This window comes from Passer domesticus, chromosome 1 (assembly GCF_036417665.1).
Source record: "Passer domesticus isolate bPasDom1 chromosome 1, bPasDom1.hap1, whole genome shotgun sequence".
Lineage (NCBI taxonomy): Eukaryota > Metazoa > Chordata > Aves > Passeriformes > Passeridae > Passer > Passer domesticus.
The window spans coordinates 68,775,410-68,799,416 of record NC_087474.1 but is presented as its reverse complement, the minus strand read 5'-3'; the positions used below and the strand labels follow the sequence as shown (position 1 = coordinate 68,799,416).

The following is a 24,007-nucleotide window of genomic DNA, read 5'->3' as shown; positions in this document are numbered from 1 at the left end:
AATGATACCATCAACACCATATCCTCCCTTACCTGACAGTGAGGATGATGAAATGCCAATGACAAGGAAAGTTGAACCAATGCATAAATCTGTCTGTTGCAAACCCCATAATAGATTTAAGCCTGCTGTTCCCTGGTCTTTACCCCCCCATGAAGTGTCTGTAACTGCCTGACACCCTTTACAATTTTTGGGGAGCACGTTGAAAAGAAGGCAGCTGAAGTGGGGGATTGGGATTTATAAGAAAAAATAGGTGCACCAAAAATGTCAGAAATGCAGACAGTCAATGCAGTCTGTCTGCAGCAGCAGCGCATGAAAGCAGCTCCTGGTTATCTCTGTACTGCCCTTGTGGTAGTGGAGGCGGCTGTTTGCCAAGGGGAGCCACGGCAGCCCTTTCTGAAAGGCCCACACAGGCTCCTGGCTGCCACCCCAAACCTCTGTGCCTGCCACCGTCACAGCAGCTTCACCATGGCTGGGCTGGACTGGCAGTGCATCCTGAGACCCTGGAATTTCATCATGGTGTCTGGGGAAGAGGGCAATTCTCAGGTGATACTGTCAGGATAGGACCCTTCACAGAAGGAGCGGTTCTTTAGAGAGGAAGAGACAAAGGGGACACTGGTGCAGCAGAGGAGTCAGCTGCTAGAGCCAGGGGAGCAACAGCAGCAACTACCCCTTCTTTATCATCTTGTATTTGTAACAGGGTATCCCAAACACACCACATTGTAAGCAGCTCTGCAGCTGTCTCATCCCCTACTGTAGCAGTATCCCACAGTGCATGCCCTACTTCTGCCCACATTCCAACAAAGAAGGCAACCTGTGCATTCATACTTACACCATTTCATCCACAACAAATAAACAAAATGTGCAGTGCCCATTCCTTACCTCTGTAAAATTTGCAGCAGGATGTCTAAGATGGACTCTTCCTCTGCCGATAGCTGAACCCCCATTTCTAAGCTCCCAGCTGCTCACCTGGGTGAGGTGCACTTGTTTGAAAGTTGCCCACTCACTTCCTCAGGCTCTTGCCTGGCTCAGTTCTGCTGCACCCCTCTGTCTTACTGCTCTTAGGTTCACGATCGTCAATTAAATCACCTCAGGATGACATCAGGTTCACCAGATGACAGAGATGGAGGTACAACTGACACCACAGAAAGCTTCAAGCATCAGCACTTTATTGTTCTTCAGTACAACCTTTTATACCATCATCTTACAGGCCTTACACCTGTGTGCCCTCTGTACCCCTTTGTGATTGCTCAGTGCACCTCAGCACTCCATGTCTCATTGCCTTCAATGCTGTTCACCTGTCCTGCACTGTTGTAGCCCATTAGGGATGAGGCTCGGCCTCAGCCCCACTCCTAATCACCACCGTGTGCCTACATATCTCCTTATCATAACAGCTAAAATACAGCCTGGTAGTTCTGAGGTAGTTTATTGGTTATACAGTGCAGTTTATATTGTATAGAACTCTTTTTCATGATACCCCAAGCTTATGTTAAACTTTGACAAAAATAGCTTATTTTTTTCTTTTATTGCTATGGAAATCCACATAAAACAGGGTCAGTCTTCTGTACTTTCCTTTTAGCAGACTACCTGATTAAAAAAAAATATTTATAATTCTGCATTCACACTGCTTGCTTCATTTTTAGCTGTATTTGACTGGGATTGTTAAACCTGAGAAATTTGACAAAAAGAAAAAGTGACCATCAGCTTTTAGCTCAAGCATTATTTTTTCTGTAGTAAACAGTATTTTGTAGAAGATTGTTTTCATAATTCTATGGAGACAACCCGTCATCTGTCAGTCAGTGTTACCCAAGCTATATCCATGCCTGTAGGAAACATGAAATACAATTTAAATAAGTACAGCAGTGTAATTTATTTATTTATTTACTTATTATCTTTGAATCTTATGCAAAACTACTCTATACATTCTCATGTCAATGTTTTTGCTAATGTTTTTACCAGTTATAACTTTATTGACACCACTGTTTTTTATGTAGAGCAAGGGAATTTATTGCTTCAGGCTGTCCCAACATGTTCTCTTCTCTTTACAGTGAAGTGATGTTATTTCTCACTGTACTTTGGCTGCCAAGTGGAAGATGTAGAGTGTATAAAATCATTTAGAGAGGACCTTTGAGCTGTTCATGGGAGTGTAGTGCATAACAATTTATAAATCATTATAATCACATTTCAAATGTATTGTTCTTTAGGTTATGTGATAGAAACTCCTTGTGCTTACCCACAAAGGAGCAGAAAGTGGTGGATGGAGAGGACTCCAAAAATTACCCTTCCAGCTTGCTCCCAGGCCCTCACAGGAGCCATCAGCCCATCAAGGGCTGGTCTCCACATGCCCAGAGGAGCACACGGATACTCAAAGGCAGACAGGAGTCCAAACTGTGGGTTCAGAGTAGAGGGCTCCCTGCCTGGTCCCTCCCTGGGCAGCCCCAGGAAAGCCTCAACCCCACTGTGCTAGGATGACACACATTGTGATGAGTTGGTTCTGGAGCACCTTTTGAACTGTTACCTAAGAAAACAGGGCATATTATGGGAAACAAGTCAGTGCATTTTGAGACTGCACAGGACTTATTATGGGATGCTTAGGGGAGAAACCAAAGGTGAGGAAAGAGAGATTTAGATGATTTTTGGAGGAATGAGTGTGGGGAAAGCAGGAGGGAATAAGAGGTCTGGTTGTATGTGCCCTTCTCTGGCCATGACCTGCTCCTCATCAGTCTGTCTTCTTACTAAAAGCCTTTCTAACCCTTTTCCTGAATGAGGGATTCTCCATTTGGTATGAGGGAGTGGGGCTTGGGAGGGTCTGGATGGCAGTGACTGGAGTCACATCATGGGTCAGGATTTCCCCTGTGTCTTTGTGCCAGCCACTGGAGGTACCAGAGTGACTGAGAATCAGTGCCAGCCCCTGGAAGAGGACCATAGGCCACAGGGATGTGTGACCCTGGTGCCAGTGGCTGGACTGAGCATTAGATGTGTAAATGTGTGTGCATTACTGCAGGTCAAGTGTGACCAGATAGGGAGTAGCTGAAATGGTTTGGGATCTGTGGGTATCTCTGAGGGTGAGACCACGGTGGGATGGGTTACTGGGAGAGTCCCAGCTGGGGAGATCCACCTGTGTATCACCAGGTGATCTCTGTCCTGGTAACTGCAAGCTTTCAGCTTCTGCTCTCGTCTGGTGCTTCTTTTTCACTCGTATTTGAAATTGTTATGCCAAAACCAGAGATTTGTTCAGAGTGTGGATAGATTAGTAAGATAGTTAGAAAAATGAAGTGTGATTTTGTGGTCTGGGAAGAAATGGAAACCTTGCTGTTCTTTCCCACTAGAGGTCTCTGCAGATAACGCTGAGAAACCTGAAAATTCTCTGCCACGGGCAGGGCTGCTGATGTCGCTGTTTCTGCGCAGACAACTGCTTGCAACACAGATGCTGTACAGACACTTTATAGTCATAACGTAAGTAGATCCGATTCCCCCAGTACTGATACGTGATAGTGTTTGACTGATTGTCTTCTGTGTTATTGCACCACGTGAGGCTCTCAGTTAGTGTCTTCAGTTAAAAGGACTAATTCCAGTTTCATAAATACAAGAAAACCAGAAGAACCAAATAATAGAGTTTTAAAAATTAATAGTGAGTTCTCTTCGGATTCATAGGATATTCACTCTAAGAAAAAAATCCTTTACTCTTAATAGATCCCAAAATCACTACTTTTTAATTCTGTTAATTTTAGCAGAGTTACTGGTGACTTGAACTGGATTTACTGGTTCTTCTCTTTCTCAGATCTCTGTAATTGCATTTGTTTGTGTGATGCCTCCAACTTGGCTAGCCATCTGTGAAAAATAGCTGTCAGTAAACGCACTGCCAAAATATACATTTATTTAGATAAAGCCTGCTTTGTTTAAAAGAGCATTGTAAGGTTGAGTATGGGCACAGGTAGCAGTAGACTGCTGCATACTTTGGGGAGATGGAATAATCTTTTTCTTCAGAACTGAAATTTGGATTTCCTGTTTATTACCACACGCAAATATTCTGTTTCAGTTTTAATTTCCAGAAATGACAACTTTACCAGTTTTCTAAACTGTCTCAAATTCAGGCTTGCTAAGTAAGCAGTAGAAATGGGCATGCCCTGCATAAATAGGACAGAGTAATACTCTAAGCATATAACAGAGGGAGAAGTAATAGAGCAAAATTTCTCAGGGATAAGTAATTTGCAAAGACCCTTTGGCTATGTTTAAATGGTAAGGCTGCTGCGCTGACTTTGCACACAACTAACAGCTGGGTGCATTTGAACAACTCCCTGCTGTGCCTGTTCTACCTTGGTTTCCACTGGAAGGAAGGTTGGATGTGTAGGCTGAGGACAGATGGACCTCAGGAGCCCTGAGGGAGGCCATGGAGCACATCCAGTGATCAGGTTTGATGTAGATTTGACACTTCTGAGGCAACTGCAGAGAAGGCAAGAAGAAAAATCCTTTCTAATACAGCATCAATCTAATTAATGTTGTGGAGGATTTGGGTAGTGAGTAAAGAGGTTAGATACAGGGACACAACCTCCTGTGGAGTCTGTGATTGCAGAACAGCTTGGAAAGAAACAAGTTCTCACTTTCAGATACTTTTAGCAAGCCTCAAGAGCTGGTGCTCTGTGAGCAGGGTCTATCGGAGTAGAGGACGTGACCAGAATACGGTGACACAAGACCTGGGACTGCAGGGTTTTGGAGCACATATTGCAAATAAGCTGTGTTAGCCTACTCCAGCAAAGAGAAAACTTTTACAGATGGTCAAACTTCTCTGCTGCCTCTCATTCAGAGCTTGCAGTTTCAGGTTTCCTATCAGCAGGATATTTTGAATTACTGTGCAGTATTTTTTTCTGCTATGACATTAGATACATTCAAGTTATTCAATGACTTTCAGCATCTTTCTTTTTTTTTTTTTTTCCTTTTTTTTGGGTACAGTTTTGTATAGAGGAAATCTGCTGTGTTTTACATGTCAACAGGGATCATAGAAGTATGACGCATTTAATTTCTGTAGTTGTAGAAATCTTCCTACTACTGTTTGCCAAAATACTACTTCTATGTTCTGAAAACTTTAGATCTAATTAGTTTTCAATAGAGTGGAGAAATATAAGTTTGGACCTCTGCCAGCAAGGGTTGTGGGTCACAGGGTAGTTCATCCTGCCTGTAAAATAAGTGATCTCATTTTGTCCTTGAGGGTATCTGCTGGGTTCACTGAGCTGGATGCAGATGTACAGACCCTGCATGATTCCAGTCATCCCCTTCATTCCCAGAGCAGTCTAACTACCAAAGGCCAGGCTTAAGGCTGGGGGTTAATGGAAATTTGCATGAAGTGGATTCCTTCAGTTTTATTATTGCTGTAATTCCAAATTAAATGGCAAGTATTTTACAGTGATTATCAAATAAAATCTGAGCATTTCCTGTTGAGAGTACATTCATTCATATATTGCATAGGAGAATAAAAATCAGCTATTGCTGTTCTCAAAGGACAGTACTACTGTCCTCAAAATCAAAATGAGCCACAATGAATTGAATGCAGTGGAAAAGACAAAAGTGCCAATAATTTTATTAAATGATGGTATATTTTACACCCCCATTCAGTAAAATATTTAAACCAATATATAAAACCAGGTGCCTTGTTCCATTGGATATTCACAGCTTTAAAGGTAAATGTGATTTAAGTATTATCTGAAATACAGCCACTGAGCTGCATCTATGCACCTGAAAAACATGTAGGCATTTCTTTTGCAAATAATAGCAAATTGCTCTGAAGGTATTGAAGTGGAATTATATTGCAATGTTGGATAATTTTGAAATGTCTTATTTACAAAGATTTATGCAATATGTGATGCAGAGTTAGAATCCTCCTGCAGCACTATGCAGCATTTCTCCATTTTAAATATGTATATTCATATTACTTTTTATATATGTATGTGCCACATTTTTCTTCTCATTAATGAAGTTTGACAATTTGTGACAGGACAGAAAGGGAATTCATTATATTTAGTAATAGAAAACCCATTTCTCATTTTTCAAGAACCAAGCAGCTACAATGAAATTGCCTAAACCACTATATCACAATTCCCCACCTTTGTGGTTCTTAAGGTCACCCTCAAGGGTCTTCAATTTCCTTATGTTCACAGCTTGGCACCTGGTAATTTTCAGAATCAGAAAATATAAGGAAGCTATATATTTGTATTCTAAGAAGGATTTTTTTTTTTATTTGAGAAGAAATAAATCTGTCAGGTTGAAAATATTAAAAAATCAGGAGCTTGAATGTAATAATCACAGCAATGTCAATGCCAATTTTGTTTAGAAAACTTTGAATGAAAATTTTCTGCATGACAGAAACTTTCCTTTTTCCTGAAAGGAGTTGTCAATGTGTAAGGGAAACGGGGTGTTATTTTAATAATCAATGGAGTATAAGAGTAATTTATGGTAATAAGACTGCAAGGCACCTAGCATTACTTTTCCTTAAAAAGTTGCTCAGTATTCTGGATGCTGACAACTCCAGGGGACTATAGCAGCTGAAATGAAAGAATTTTAGTTGTTTAGATTAAATTTAGAGGAATTTTCTTTCCATATGAAACTGTCATATACTTTGTATTCTAATGTTAATTATTGGGGAAATGCAACAATAGGCAGTAGTAGAGAATTCAATTGATTTCCTAAATAATGTCTTCAGACAGTCTCCAGGTTTATAAATTCCAGTAGCATAAATATAGAAAAATACATTATTTGGGCTCTGCAATGGGATAAAAGAAGGTGGTGTTTGATTTTTTTTTCCTGACCTGAATTATATTGAAGATAAATTTTCTTATTCTTTCAGTGTATGACTTGAAGTACAAAAAACATTTATCTTCCAGTTAAAATTTTGCTATTGTAAGTAGAAGACACTCTGAATATGAACATAGTAATTAAAACCAGCAAAATATAGATAAATAACATGTTGAAAAGCAAACAGCTTTGTATTTCTTCACTCCATTGCAATACAAGCTGATACAGAAATTCAGTCATGAGCACTACCATATTGTCATAATCAACGTCACTACTGACAATCCTGTTCAGCATCAGGTTTGTTCTCTTCTGTGTCCTGCCCTGCTCGACCCAAGTAGCTCAGCCCTGCTAGGGCTTGCCTTCCCTCAAATCCTCTACTCCCAGTTCTGGGTCAGCACCTTCAGATCCTTAAAGAAAGATGTCTGAATTGTGTAAATAATTGAAATAAAGGAAGCAAGAGAAATAAGTGAAATGAATAAAGTTTTTTTGTGTGTTTGCGGGTTTTTTCCTAGTTTGATAAATGAAAGAACTTTCCATAGCTCCATCAGGCAATATAGAATTATTTGCATAAAAACCACAGTAATTTCACTCAAATTTTCGAAGAGGTTGGAAAAAACCTGAGGATTATTTCTCTAGCTTATGGTTCTTATGAAGAGGACTGAAGCAGTGCTCCCAGCATGTCTTACTTCTCAGTAGGGTTAAGCTGGCACTGAAATACTGAAAATTATCTTTCATGGATGTTTGTAGCTATAGAAATAATCAGCTAACTATCAAAGTAAATAGCAGGTAAATTCTTGTCTTGATGCCACTTTTTATTACTTCTGATAAATTCCATCAATATCTTGTTTTATAGTGTTTGTACTGTATAGGGCTTGCCAATATAAACTATTCTTATTAAAAAAACCAATTTCAAATACTAGTACAAACTGTTGGATTACCCCAAAGGGATATGATTAATTAATATGATTTGCACAAATATTTTAATCCTTCTGGATGTACCCTGTGACATAATTTATTTCTGGAATTCTCACAATATGAATTATGGAGGAATTTTTCCATGTATATATGTACAAGAACTGAAATCAGAAGCCATCGCATCTGTGGGTGTTTTCTTTGTTATACATCTCACTGAAGGGAGCAATCTCCATGAACAACTCTGTTTTTCTTCAAAATGCAAGTTCATTTTTGGCAATATCTTTCAAAGATAATATTTCTGTATCCTTCTGTATCAAAGAGAATGTTATGAGACATGCTAGTCATACCCTTACAGTACAGTAGGAAAACTAGCCTGTTCAATATGTATCTATAAATTTACTGGTGCAACTAGTTTTAGGTCTGAAAAAACAAGACAACAACAAACAACAAAAACAGCAAAAAACAAACATTTATCCTTTTCAAGTTTTTCTATGGCTTTAAAGAGATATTGGTTCTTATTTAACAAACATATTTGAGAACATATTTTCCCTTGAAAATCATTACCTGTCTCTTTTACTTAATTTTCTATTATTTTACCATAATGGTTTGTTTTATTCTGAAAAATGTGAAAAGGGATATTTTGGTGTTGTGTTTGGAAATTGTATAAATGCAGATGTGAATGGTGTTGCATGCATTAGATACAGATACTTGTTTTATATTGATGTTATACAGCATGTTTTCCCCAAGTAATATTAAATTTAATAGCAGATACTAGTGATGACTATTATGATTGATACTGTATTTGTCTGTCTATAGTTTTGAATTTCTTGTGCTTTACTGATGAAACATAGTTTAAGCAAGTTACAATGCAGAATAACAGCTTTGATTTTTATCAGTTTGAGATGTTATAATTATTGGTTTTGGGAGAATTTTAAAAAGTGTTTAAGAAAAGAATTTAAAAGAATCATTATATTTCAGAGCTGCTGCTGAGCATCTTTGAAGTGCAATGGGAGTTGTTGCTAAGAGTATCATTATTTTAAGGGTCATTCTGCATGAGTCTGTGATTAGTGACAGTATAAATCCAAATTTGGAGATGAGATCATTAATGGTGAGAAATATGGCAATATCACTAAGTCTTTGCAACATTTGATTTCACAAAGTTTGATTTCAGAATTATGTGGTAGAATTTCTGTCGCTATTATTTTGGATGTTTGGTTGTTTTGGATTCTGTCCTGTTAAATCCCCAGGTCTACTATTTTCTAGCCCTGTCAGCTGCATACTTGCACACTAAAAACTTCTATCATCCTCTGTAACTCACTGGTGCTCCAGCTCATCTGTGCATGTAAATATATATCACATCACTAGATGTCCTCCTCTCACAAAATTTCTTCTCAGTTAACAAATTGATACTGTGTTTAAAGAAAAGACCTAGAATGATGTACAGCAATAACAGATGGCCAGTGCCAGCTCATGTAGTCACAAATGACCCATTCCTGAAAAACAGCCTCAGGGTAGGTCAGAAGAGTTCTGCAGTTAGGAAACATATTCTATTGCCCACATATTGGACCACTAACGACTGCAGAGGAAATTCCTATGACTGCAAGTAGTGCAGAAGCAGGACAAGCCCCTTGCTGATAACTTATAAAATCACAGATTGCTTGAACATCTAAGTTTGATTATAACTAGTAACATTTTTGTTACCCCATGCATCAGTTTTATGGTGCTTTTTGATCACAGATGCATAAACCCTTATGAAAATTTCTTGCCTGAGTGTTGTGTGGCCAGTGGCCCACCTTTCTTTGCTGCTGAGGAAATGCAGGGAGCCTTTGCTGGTGTCTAATGCTCTGTAAACAAAGCTTTTGGTTTATTTTTCCCAGAGGGTGTTGTATGGATACAGCCATCCTCACCGCTAGAAGAGGAGCGGTATCCATAGCCAGCAGGGAAGAGTGAACTGCAGGGCCTACTGTTGCCACAATGGCCCAGACAGTTTCCCTGGTGAGATCCAGCCAGTCTACTTTGTGCCTGGGATGGTGGCTGAAGGGTCTAGGGGGTGGGACAGAATGTATGTGCGTTGGAAGGCAGTGGAGAGGAATATCCATATCATTTTTCCCAGGACTTACAGCAGTTCCTGACTCCCTTGCCACAAACCATTGAAATGATATATGCGTCTTAAAAACTGCTGTATTACTCAAAAATACTTTAAAATGGTGATAACATAAAAGAATACCAAAGTAATAGCTGCAGGACATGCTGATTGTGGAAATGTATAGCTTGAGAAGTTGAAGGACACTCTGGACCTGGAGGAAGAGTGATATTTTAAAAGGGTTTTGCTATTTCTGTAACCCTGGTACTGAGGGCTAGGTTGTTGTTCTGGGGCACTGGACAAACAGGGATGCTGGGTTTTGTCTGAGACTTAAATGTGACATGTGACAGACTGCATTTCACAGCATGTTTAAAGACATTAAAATAGGTGGGGTGCATGACAAAGTGAGCAAAACATTTTGAGAGTGCTTGCTGATTTTCAAGAGTCACTTCTTTACTCTCTCCATGGTATTTCAGAAAGAACTCTTTCAACAAAAGACTGATGTGCAAAGCCCAGTCTGAAATACTGGGGCATGAGTTCATAGTTGAGGTTATATTCTAGTTGTTCCTACTTTCTGAGGGTTTAATGGTATTTTCAAAGGCTTTTCAATCTTTTTTTCAATAAGCATAGTACAGAGGTTTTATTATGGTAGTGAAGAGCCATAATTATCTATCTCTACTGGCTCCTTTAAGATTTCAGTGAGGAGTCAATTCTGTGAAATTACAATAAAAATGCAAGATTTTAAAGGTGTTTGCTGAGATGTGATTTTCAGACTTCTAGATGTAGCTTCATTAGTTTTCTTAACATACATCTTCATAGCTCATAGCTGTCTGCAACAGGTGTGATATTTTGCTTTAGTTTAGGTTGAGACATATTCTGAAGAGATGGAAATAACCACTGTTTTTTTTTTATAATACTGTTACAGAATTGCCCAGCCTGAAGGAGACTTTTATTCAAGGACCACTCTAGTAAACCAAGAATAGAAGAGATAGAGTTGCTCATTAGCATCCAGGCAAACGTTCTTGGAAGGAATGGGAAAACATGAGAAATCTATGTCCATTTGGGGAGGAGAGATAAAATTAATTCAATGAATTATAAAATTATTAGTAAAAGAAATTAGTATTTTTGCAATGGGACTCGCATCTTTGGGTGTATTAAGTCTTGGGTTTGCAAAGTCTTACATAACCTCTATCAAAAAGAGACTTCTGACTCCAAACAGAGTAGTAGTTCCTGAACTGTTACTTAGCAATATCCTGTGAAATGCATACAATGAAACAGAGAGCCTGCAGCATATACAGAAAGGTCCCCAGTCATTTTGATTAACCTCCTCTAAACCTGAGAACAGCCATGAGAAGGCTTTACAAGTTAACAGTTCAAAAGCACAGTGTAATAAATCTGTGTGGTATCACAGGTTTTGCTTTTGATTCAATTTATAAAGTTTTAATTTATCCTTGTTATTTCAGTCTATTTGATCTCTTGTATTTTACTATGCCACTCACTGACAGATTTAGGGACCCACATGCTGATGTTGTGTCAGAACTGAATATCAGTCTGCTTTGCGGTATTAATCATTACCTTATTCATTATAATTAGAGTGGGGAATAAAAGCTACAACAATAAAAACCCCAGCAGTGTTGGAATTGAGCACTGAGCGCAGTGAGGCATGAGTGTAACTTCGTGCAGAATTGTGTTATTCGGTTCCCCACCAGGTTTGAGTATTTTAGCTTCTTCTCTCTCAGTTGTAGTCTTCATCCACTCCTGCCTTTTCAGCCTTTATGAGTAATTAATCACACAGCTGCCATGGTCCTAGTGTGGTCCCTAGTATCTCTGCTTTTTCCATACCTGCAAGGTTCTTAGATGTTTCTGTAATGCTTCTAATGCTCCTTAGCTGAAAGCTTCCCTTGGACTCCTCTTCATGTTTTAGAAAAAGTTTGTTACCAGAACAAAATTGTTTCCCCTAAAAAGACTTTCAATTATATTTCAGATGTTTTATAATGAACACAAAGCACAATGGGAATAATAACCCATGCCAGCCTTTGGGAAGAATAACCTATTTGGCACTTTTGTGAAGAATAGAGGTAGGGAAGAATTAGTTTTCACTAGTCATGGGCTCAAATTATTTTGTGAAAGGATATTAGAAATAGTTGACAAAACATAAAAATTCAGATTTCTACACAGAGCACCATCTGGAGATGAAATATATCTCCTGTGTTCATCCTACTCTATTATTTTAGTATCAATGACATGTATCCCAGAAGGCACAGGAAAAAATAATTGGTTGACACATTGCCCCTTCAGAGACAGCTAGCTGCTTTTCCAGATGTGTAAGAGAAACTAGAGGCATCTGCTGGGATCTTCTGGTGCAAGGGATACTGGCTCTGCATCTGACCTGGGTCATGTCATGTAATATCTGCCACTAAAGATTGTCAAAGTTGTGTTTTTCCTCTGCCTGGAACTGCAGTGTCATGGATGCAGAGAGACAGAAGCATTGTAAACTGTTTTCTGAAAGACCCATTTCAGCTCAATCAGTGCTAGTTTTCTGGGTTTGGTTCTCAAAACATGTTGTCCTATATCTAGAAGACATTCCATTAATACATGTTTTTGTGACCAGCCACATTTGCTGGCTAAAAATAAAACTATTTCTACAATTTATTTGAGTCACATTAAGAGAAGTTTCTGTCTCAGTGTTGTTAAAGTACTGAAAATTGCTTTAGTTAGTTTTCATTTTAATCTTTGCTTTATTTTTTTCATTTCAACCACCCATTCTAAATTGACCAGTTAATTTTCTGGTCTTCTACTTGTTTGTATTTAACAGGATTATGAAGCAGTTTTACAAAATGTCATCTCTACAGTGCAACAGCTCTGAACAGACAGTAATCTTAAAACAGGCAACAGTAGCACTGGAAAATGTTCCACAAGAATTGCTAGTGTTGTTGTATGACCTATTTCCCTAGTTTGATCTTGAGATATGACAGCATTTTACAAGTGAAGGTAAACATTCTTGGAAAAAATGCAGAGTATTCTGACTGTATAACACTTGAAATTAAATGCTGCACTGAGTATCAGTGCAAAGATTTCAAGTATGGCTTTTATTTTCTGATCATATTTCTCATTTCAGTTAATTATGTTGACCCTTCATTGTCCCTGGATTTGTTCACGCTTCCATCCCTGCTTTCAGTGTGCATGATGTCGCATCACCTGTCTAACAAAAGGAACTAGAAGCTCCCAGGCGGGTGTAGTTACAATTCCTAAGCTGGTCAGTAACACAGGGAGCATTAGAGCTGGAGAGTGAGTGCTCAAACGCTGCAGAGTTGAGGCATCTTCTTTCTGCCTATTCACCTCTCCTTCCCTCCTTGCTCCCATCCTTCCCTTCTCCACATGTCACAGACACAGCCCAGAAATTTTTTGCAGTTCTAACATTTCAAAAATTTCACACACAAGACCCAGAAATTGTTCTCAGTTCTAAAATTTCAAATACATTATTTTAAATAGTGGAGAGAGGCTGGGAGTGTTATGGTACATAGTGAAAATGGTTCTGTTCAAAAGACTAATACATTTAAGGGCAATGAAATACTGTATTCACAGGCTGAAACAATTTTTTGGTGGGTTTTTTTTGGTTTTTTTTTTTTTTTTTTTTTTTTGTTTTTTTGTTGTTTTGTTTTGTTTTGTGGGAGAAAGACTTATTTTATTTATTGGTCAAATATCTTGAGGGAAAATTTTAAACCTTACTGCAGAATCACAGAACCACAAAATGGGTAATGTTGGAAAAGGACCACAGTGGGTGTGGTCCAAGTGCAAGTATCTGCAAATAAACCAAAGAAACTAAACCAAAGCCCCACCAAAAAGCCTTGCTACCCCACTTTTTTATAAGAGGCAGTAAGGTAGTAATGGCTGGACCTCTAATCCCACTAAAATAATATTCTGTACTTCAATATAGAGACGCAATCCAATATTGACAGCATTTTATTGCTTCATTTTTCCATGTTGCTTATGAAATTTTGATGACACACTTAATTTTCCATTTCCCATTTTAAAAATACAAACAAATACTTAATATGGTAATTATATCTATTGAAGAAATATACATATAGATATTTATCAATCTGCTAGTAAAATATTTCTCTAAAAAAATGGAAATAAGCAATGGATTAAGTTTCCAGGAGTAATAGAAAAGTCTTCATTGGGTAAGCACTTCAACTCAGTTTGAAATCTTTCTAAAGGATGATCTACTTTAGTTACAAGTAATTTTGCTGGTGGAGGAATTGCTGGGTAAAATTTTATTTCTTTGTTATCTAGGGAGTCTGAGGGAATGAGCACAATTCCAGTCTTTAGAACATTAATGAGTCCTTGCTTCTTAACAAAATCAATTGCACTTCTGCAACCTTTTTTATAATGAAATAAAAGGGTTTTTTCTTCCATAGATGGAGCAGATGGCAAAAGAGCAGAATAATGACAATTACAGCCCTCCCCCACACCTCCTCCTTTCCTTTTAAGTGGTGTTTGCCACTTGTAACTGGTACAGGTACAATCAAGTAGAAAGGGTGAATTGCTAGAGAAAAATCAAAATATATTGAAAAAACTCTTCCAATCCATGAAATAAATCAATTACTCTAATGCTGTCTTTCCCCTGACATCTCAAAGAACTTGCACTTGTGGGGAGCGGGATACATTATAGTTCTGCTACAACTTATGTGGTGGCAGAGACCCCAAAAAATAAGAATAAGTTTTGTTATGGTCAAAAAAAATCTTGGTCTGATGTCTTAGAATGCAGTGAAATATTTGATGTCATACTACAATTTCAGAAATTTACCCTTGAAAATACTGTGTGCGAGTGAGTGTATATTCCCACAGTAGCAGACCAAAAGCTTAAGGAGTTCTGCCAGGAAGTAATAACATAGATGTGAAAATGCACTTTCCAGTTTCCAGGCTGGAACAGAGTATTTTATACATTTATTTGAACATATATATGAATAAAAATTTTCTTAATTATGGTGAAGAGTAGAAATAGTGGAAAGAAAAATTTGTGCTGAAGTGCTTTTTGCTAATTGTTTGAGTTCCTTGTCACAGAATTTAGCTGCAGGAGGGAAGTCCCTGATGTGAATCCTGGCACTTAGGTGTCTCATCTGGGGTTTCACTGGGAAGTGGAAGTGCTCCAGGCTGAGTGATGGAGGAGTCCCACCTATAAACTTTATCCTAAGGCTAAGCAGACAGCCAATAAAATGAAGAATTTGAAGGGGTGAAACATTGTGACTCTGCTTTGCCATTTGTTCCACTTATGGAAATTTAAAAAAATCACAACAAACATGGTGGTTGTTAGGAGCATAGCATGTGTGCCCTTGGTTTAAGAAGTAAAAGGTCCTCCACATTCTACAACCATACAGAGACTGATGTACCCAAACCAGACTAGGCTGCAATGTGTGTGCTAAAACCCGAGAACAACTTGGTCATTGCATATGCAACGCCCTTTCCAGCTCTTCTGGTGTGGTTGGGAGTGTGATGTTGTTAAACCCTCTGCAGGAAGTTTCATGCTGTGTCCATTAATGAAGCAGCTGCTGGTCCCTTTCATAACATTAGTTGTAGCTCAGTTCCACCATAATGGGAACTCTTCTGGCTGTAATGCTACTCAGGCAATGGACAGTTTAAGTCCATATAATGTATATTTTACTGCAAGAATGAATTTAGCAGCCCTTCAGGCAAGCCCAGAATTAGCCCTCACAGCAGCATTTGGCTGCAGGTGAGTCCAGGAGTGCCAGCCCTTTTGTGGGATCTGATAAATTCTAGTGGTATTAATTTTATTGTTGTATGTAACTGCTTCTGGGTTGAACTGAACACTGTGTTGTCCTAGTTGGTTTTGACTTCTCACTAGGAAAATGCAGCTGTGTGATTCTGTCACATTTTGTATGCAAGACTAACAAAAGGTCTTTGAAGCTACTGATCAGCATGGTCATGGCTAGGGTAGTTTGTTGTATATCCAGATTGAGGACTTGAAAAAAATAACAAGAGTGGGTATTGATAAGGGTTTGTAGTTAGCCAAAAGCTAAATGGTTTCCAATTCTGGCTGTGTGTACCATAAACGGGAGTTAACAGGGTATTTGGTGGTTGTTATCCCTTTTATGAATAGTGGGGCTGTGGTCTTTTAATTATATTCAATGCATATGTCTGTGACAATGCTGCTTTAACTGTTCAAATTGATTATGTCTATTCATTTGATACATTTATAATTCTCAAAATTAGCATTTTTTAAAGGGCATTGTACCAGTGTAGTACCTTGTACAGCAATAATTGATTTGGCTGTGTACTACAGCACGAAATAGTGCTCTTGATTTACCAGCCAATGTGAAACCATTTCTGCTGGGACATTCAAGTCTTTATTGGACTTCAGATCTCTGAAATAAAATAGGGAGTCTAAACTTGTAATATATATGACAGCTTTCAGGCAAAAGCCCTCTATATGCATTTAGACTTGATGTACTTTGTCTGCAAAAAGGATGTATAAAAGATTTTTTCCAAGCTTATTATTACTCTCTTAAATAGATAAAAAGTTCTTTTAGTCCTATTGGGACAATCTCTGATGTGTTCCTAGACAATTTCCTTATCCTTTTTCCATTTCCTTAACGGCATTCTAATAATTCTCAATCATGTTTTTGATCAAACTTTACAAGAAAGTTATGTGTCTGCATAGCTACCATTACACTGCAGACGTGGATTTTTAGGAAGGACTGAGCAAAATAATCAGAGCAGTGGTGTCCTTGCCGCATTGTACCAGTATGTCTACTTGTCAGTTTCCCTCTGACTGGAAGTAATCACTCTTTTATACAGTCAGTTAATGTTTTTACCTTTAAATATTATGACGAATTTAACAAGAAGAATTATGAAGAAGAATTAGTTAGGCGTGAAGAATTATATAATCATGAAGCCTACGGGTCATGTGGCATAGAGAAGTGAAGGGAAAAGGTTGACTTCAAGCTGTTGAAGTCCCTATGATTGTTGTGTCACTTGTCCAGTGACACATCTTACTAAACTCTGCATAAATAAATACATTTTAATATTTATTTTCTAGAAGGAGCCTTTCCAAAAAACCAGTTTCAACTGGGAAAGAAATACTTATCTCAATGTTTCTGCTTAAGCAATAATGATAAAAATTAGATCTGCTAGGAAAACGCTTTTTAACCTTTATTCCTGGCATAAATCAAGAGGGTAATTTTTCACAGTCTCTTTCTATAGAATTCAATTAAAGGTCAGTTTTGTAATGGGGGATCCTAATTATTAATGTATTGCCTATTTTGAATTATTGATGAGTTGACATATTTGCATAATGGGTAAAGAAAATGCCTAAGAACAACTTTATAGCATATTAAGATCCTTCAAAAATATTTAATCAAAGTCTTTTTTAATGTCCTGGAGGTAATTTAACTTTTTACCATTATGTCAGTACTTAACAAATAAATTCAAAATATTTTACAGTTAAAAATTAGTGTAGTTATATATCACTAAGGGGAATTAATCTTGTTTTGAACTAGTATGCCAGTTATGAAATGGGAAGCTTCACACTGGGCAGGCAACTCTACTGTAAAAGGATGATGCCATCATGTGCTGGACTGAGCATTTTGTGTTTTGCTGCAAGGGGCAATAGCAGTTTAAGAACTGTAAAATTTTCAGGACCATGAGAGTGGAGACAATTGTTATAAGCATTTGCCTCATGTTTTGACCCCAATGATTTTGGTGTATTAAAACACTGATGGACTAAATTTGCCTCACTGAGGTCTATACTGGGATCATCTGTATGTACTACTGCTACATAATAAAGAAAATATATTGTCAGAGAATGATGAACAAGTCATAAATTCAACTGTGGAAATAGGATTGCTAAATTCTTCCACCAGAAGTATCAGATGTCACCACCATATCAACAATGAGTGCTTGTATGGTTAAAATGATCCAGTGTAGGTGGACCTTATGATATCTCCTACCTGGGAAATTATTGAACCTAATATGATGACTAAAGGGTGTATTTTGATGATAAATGAGTACTGATTTTGTTTATTGGCTTTCTAGAAGACAGTTTTATGAAGAAGTCAAGGTTTGTTCTTAGTTTTAGCTTCTATGACCCAATTCACTGTAGTAGATTTTTGTTCCTAAGCAGAATTTGACTCCTCACTTTGCATAAACGGTTTCTTGTGATAAAATGGTGATAGGAAAAGTTAGAACTTATGACTGAATCTTTTCTAGGTAGATTTTTTTCCATATTTACACAACTTAACCATTAATGATGAGATCCATGGATGAAGCATTTGAATACACTTTATTGTAACTTTTCAAAGGAACACCTTGCAGAATCGCAAACACTTCGCAAGATTGAAGACACTTCTTGTGTAGATTTTTCTTCTTATTTCAAACTAACAGAAATGCAAAATCTCAGATTTTTTCACCCATATCTGTTATCATTCCATTCCAACCATTAGCTACTGAGTAACACTCTGGCTTGAAGCCACTGGGAAGATCCTGTTCTGCGGTTACTGCTACCACAAACCACATTATCATTAAATGCTAAAGTCTATCTATAGGTCAAGGTCAGGCCAGGGAGGTGATTGGGAAAGAAGGTAACTGTCATGGAGCAGTCAGAGTTCTCATTTGTATTATACCATTAGAAAAATCAGGTTGAAAGATGGAACCAAAAAACCCCTCCGTAAACTGGAATGGTTTATGTGCAATGAAGGAGTTTTACTTCTAATCAAGTGGACTCTCTATTAGTGCTTAATAATTGGTAGCACTGCAGCAGTTTCCTCTCCATTCGCTGGTGGATGTCTCGCACAGCAGGAGCAGGGTGATCAAATGGCACCTTTTGCACCTGACCTTGTGTAAGCAAAGAGAAATTTCACCAAGAGGACTGCATAGCCTGTTTATAGATGGCATAAAGCCTGATCAGTTCTCACTTCACACGACAGCAATTCAGAATGTAATTGTCACTTGGCAGACTTTTCAGCCATAAAGAAGGACCACTGGAGATAATAGGAAAGGGATCAAGGAACTCAATGACTCCAAATCCATGCTTGTCTTGTTAGCACACTTCTGGATAGTAGTGTCCTGTGACTTGTAGACTATCCACAGATTCTAACTAGGGCAGAATCTTTCTATTATTCTCCACTCTTCTGCTTCTTTTGTTGTCATCTGAATATTTTGTAATGACATCTTAAGTAATGTGACTAATATTCATCACAAATGGTTCGTCAGAGTTCAGTCACTGGATGAGATGGGGAGAATAGGGAATCAATGAAACCTTTGATGCAAGTCTCAGCTACTGGAATGGTGCTGTACCAGATTGGTTACATGAATCACTTTTAATATGAAACAAATAATTTTCATTTCCCTTCTCCACGAAGCAGAATACCACCTCCACTCCACTTAGAGATAATGGAAATAAACAGTGTAAATTTCTGTCCAGCTCCAGAATGATACAACAGAGCAACTCCTTGTAGTAGGAATTGCTTCCTGACAAACCCTACCGGATATGCTTCATTTCATGAACCTCAAGATTATTCCATGGGTCTCAGTGCTATGTAACTTCAATTACTGATACTTAGCAAATTCTTACACTCAGCTGGTGGTGTGAGGTGATTTAATCTGCTTGCTTTTAATTACATCCTGTAATCCAAATGAGGCCTTCTTATGTTTTCCTTTTTATCCCTCCCCTAATGTCTCTTTTTACAACATGTCAATGCCACTCTGCTTGGTAGTTTCCATAAATTTCTTAACTCCTGCTGACTTGTCTGATTCCTCAGGTTATTCAGGTTACCAAACCAATAAAAAGTGATAGAAAATAAAAAGTAAAAAGAAAAATGTTAACACTGGAATCTAGAGCAGGCTTCTGCCTTCTGCAAAAGATCCTACTTCAACTCCCTGAATAGTCTTGAATATAACATGAAAGATTTTCTGTAAGAGACCCCAGCTCCTGTGTTAAGTTACAGCTGCAGCACAGAGTTGGAAAATGATACTCAGGAGAAAAGAAAAATAGAATTCAGAGAAGATGATCTTTAATAAGGCAAATGAAAGCTCCTGAAGATCTAGGTAAAATGTTTCCTTTCATAGAGCCTGTACTGCTGATTCTGCATTATTCTACTTGGGGTGTCAGAAATGAAAAAAGAAAAGAAAAAGATTAGTTTTCAACACAAAAGATCATTTCCTTGTTTCATATTGCTAGATCTTTGAGACTCTGTACCAAGTTTCACAAAGCAGCATTTAACCCCTTTGAGACAGAAAGCCTGAAGACTAGGGAAGATATTAAAAAGTGTGTGAATGCACATATATATATATATGTATTTGCTGCATTATAGGTATTAAATACACAGTAACTTCCGAAAGAATGAAATGTGTGATTTGTACTAGAGTAAAGCTGAGAAAAGACAAGAAGTGTTTTAGCTTTGCCTGAGCAAGTGCATAGTTTGAGCTAAAACTCCAATGATATATAGCCTGGAATTAGATGGGACCTCTGTTCCTTTAGTGACTACTTACAATTCCTCCTGCCCTCCAGAAGAAGAAGAGAAGGGAGAGAAAAAAAAAGAAAAAGAAGAAAGGAAAAGGAAAACCTGATATCTCCGGAAAGGAAAATGCTAATGATATTACCTCCTGGTGGAACATATACCACCTTGTTACACATGCATGGTAAATAAATTCCTTTGCAAGAAATGTTCCACCAAAGAGTATTCACTTCAGAGAAATGATAACAATCTCAAAAAAGCTGGGCAGTGAGAAACTTACTCTAAAATCCTGCAGCAATGCTGCAGGATTCATTTACACTTGCAGTGCATCAATAGTGAATGCACTTGAGTTAATCACCTCTCCCCTGTGATGAGGGCTGTTGTTATTTCATAATTGCTGTGAAAACTGAAAAGCAAAGTTATTAAATTAATTTGGGGTGTGTGTGTGTGTGCATTTTATTTAACTGTGACCTTGTTTGGTGAGAACAAACTTTGACAGAGAAAGACAAACAGAAGTGCTTCCACATAGCATTTTTCCATAACAAAGGCCTGTCCTATAAACGCCTCTGGAACCACAAGAAACTTAAGCTGGTGGCAGAGTGGCTATCAGTAAATGACTTGTTGAAAATTTAATTCTCTGAATACATCATGTGGTTTAAGAGGACAATGAATTCTAGGGTAATCCTCCTTCCTTATGCTGTTCCTTCTGGATGACAACACTTGCAGCTCTGGGGCTTGCAGCCCTTGATGGGAGAGAGATGTGTAAAAAAAAAGTAGAATTATTGGCACATGCTTTTAAAATTTTAAGAAATATCCCAAACCCTGTTACATAAGTGAGGAACCTTTATATGTAATCAAATAAACTGAAAGGAGTCAGAAAAAGCAAGATATACACAGGATTGACCCAGAGAAAGTCGGAATTAGTTAGGATTAATATCCAGTGGGCACTTCCTGTGTTTGAATTTGTCAGTAGCATTGCTTATTAATGATATTAGAAATTACTGTTTTAATGATATTCAACTTGCCTGCTAGATATGCAGATGGTGGCTTCAGATCAGGTAAATTAGGTAATAGTTTGCTGATCATTTTCAATAAAATTAAGTTTTGTATCTGTAGTTCCCTTCTGTCTTTCTTAATCTTTTTTTGTCTCCTCTTCTTCAACAGAGCTGCTTGTGACAGACACTAGGATTTATGATCAGTGAGCACTAATGCAATTCAGGACTTGGGAGTTGTAGAACAACATGAGAGGATAATGAAGTGGATTTAAAAAGTCTCTATGATAAACAACCCAATCTCCTAATACTGGTAATTATTCCATTGAATGAGTAAGGATAGAAGAGAACATTATTTAGCTGAATCCCAAAACTTCGTCATTCAGAGTGAGAGTTGCAAGAACAATGCCTTTCATAAATCAGAGAACCAAAACAGCCTATTGAATATTGTCACACCAGATATCTTAAGCTTCTTATGAAATGTGTTTTCTCAGCAATTTTTATAGGATTTTTTATGACACAGCTTCTTAATTGAGTTTGAAACATACAACTTTAAAGCAATATATATCTGAAAAATAACCAGCAGTCATTTAATTTTAAAGCCAGGGACAACTTAAAACTTGAAAATACTTAAACTTTTGGAAACTCTTCTACCACACCCACATTCTGTGAGGGTACAGAAACACAGTCTGAGTTCTGCTCATTTTAAATACCACAACTCTTTTGTACTATGGACAGTTAAATGGAGGCAGTGTCATTGCTGATTACTACTTCTTCATGGTTTTTTTCCCTGTCAGGAGCTTCCCCTTCAAATTGTGGCTGTATTCATATGCAAATCACAATTCAGCAACACAGTCCCTTAAAGTGGGTATTCTAGGAACAGCAATGCTTTAGGTATATGCAGTCCTTGAAGCATCTCAAAGCTTCATGTTTCTTTAATTTGCCCTAGGCTCTGGAGAGCCAAAGACACATAAATATCTTGGATGCAGTATTACGGGGGAAAAATCCTTCAGTTTGATGAGTATTGAAATCCAAAAAAGTGAAGTAGTATCTATAAGATAGATAAGCTGAGAAATCAATAATGTGTTTTGTACACACTGAATTACATACATAGATGATTATGACTTCAAGTGCAGTTGGCACTAATTTAAGAGCAATCTCTCCTAGGGACGTGAATTTTCTTTTATAGCTGCCTCCAGGTGCATGTGTTGTTGTACCTACCACCTCCCTGCAGCCATCCTGCTTCCGAGAGAAACCTGAAAAACAGTTGAAAAAGTTTGTAACTAATTTTCAGAAAATGGTTAGCAAATAGTTTTTAATTCCTGATGTCCTGACTTCAGCTAGGGTAGATTTAACTTCTCATTAGCAGCTACAGTGCTGTGTTTTGGATTTAGAATGACAAAGACATTAATAACACACTGTAAGTTGTGCTTATTCTAAGTCAAGGACCTTTTCTGCTCTATGCTCTGCTAGTGAGGAGGAATGCAAAAAATCCAGGCTGGGAGGAGCACAGCTGGGACACGAGACCTGAATTGACCAAATGGACCCCGCACCGTGGAACTTCATGCCTGGTGTACAAACTGGGGGAATTACCAGAAGCATGGATGATCTGGGTTTGGGAAGGGGGGTCTGCCATTGGTCAGTGGGTAGTGAGCAATTGTGTTGTGCATCACTTGTTTTGATTTTTCTTCCTTTTTATTATCATCATTATTATTGTTTACCGTTATCAGTGTACTGAACTTTATTTTCAGTTATTAAACTATTCCTATATCAACACACAAATTTTACTTCAATTCCTCTCCACATTCCACTGGAGAGAGGGAAAAACATAGGGGTTTGTGCAAGCATCTGCTGCCTGTGTTTCATCTCCAGCTGGGCTTAAAACCTCGACACCTGTTTATCCAGTGATAACATGTAAAGCTTCTGCAGCTCAATAAACACAGCTCTTGAGAACATGGCTTTGAACTCTCCAGGCACTTCAACAAAGTCTTTCACCTGCTAATTCTACCAATGGCTTGATGATTAAACATTTGCTTCCTATGCTGGTTATTACAGTCTCACAGGTATAAAAACTGCAGGTGGCATGACAGCTTTCCTCTCAAGATTTAAAACAACACCTTTTTTTTTCTTTTTTTTTTTTTTCCCTTTTTTTTTTTCCCCCAAAAGGTTACAGTGGACCCTGTAGAAGAGAGAAATCTTTAATTGTGTGGAAAATCTTCATTATAATATGCTAGTCCTTAAAGTCAGGAGAGACTTCTGCCCTCTCTTCACTCTGAAGAGTTGTACTTCTTAACGACAGCTACTAAGCATCAATATCATCTCTCAAATTCCATTTTACTGTCTTTTCAATCTGGTAAATGCAGCTGAAAGATCAAAAAATTATGACTACCCAAACAGAGAAGTCCAGGTGTACCTTGCCATTGATTTAAAAAATAATATTGTAAGAACTCCTGAGCCCCTATCCTTGTTATTTCACTCTGCGTCCCAATGAGATTTCATCCTCATTTTTCAGCATCTATTAAAAAATTATTATTGATCTTGAATTTTCTCTTCATTTGCATAGTAGCTAACCACAAAATTATTTCATATTTAGCACTGATGTTCAGTACTTGTTTAACATTTTGAGCATTTGGAAATGCTCAAGACTACCCCTTCTGACCCCCCAGTAGAGATTGTTTGTATACTGATTTAGTAGGGCAAAATACTTTAGTGATGGTAATTAGAGATCCTCTAGAAGCATTTCACATACTGTTTATGTC

At 37.8% G+C, this 24,007-nt stretch overlaps 1 long non-coding RNA gene across 5 annotated transcripts in view; it reads left to right on the top strand.

Annotated features, from left to right (window-relative positions):
• LOC135301949 (uncharacterized) overlaps positions 1-23,358 on the top strand; it is a 29,643-nt gene extending 6,285 nt beyond the window's left edge. Inside the window, exons 1-4 of one of the 5 annotated variants that reach the window (XR_010363685.1) lie at positions 3,057-3,144; positions 3,327-3,453; positions 21,421-21,561; positions 22,722-23,358. This is a non-coding gene — a long non-coding RNA (uncharacterized LOC135301949). The other 4 variants (XR_010363693.1, XR_010363686.1, XR_010363687.1 and 1 more) reach the window with 4 other exon arrangements.
• Positions 23,359-24,007: the final 649 nt, after the last annotated feature.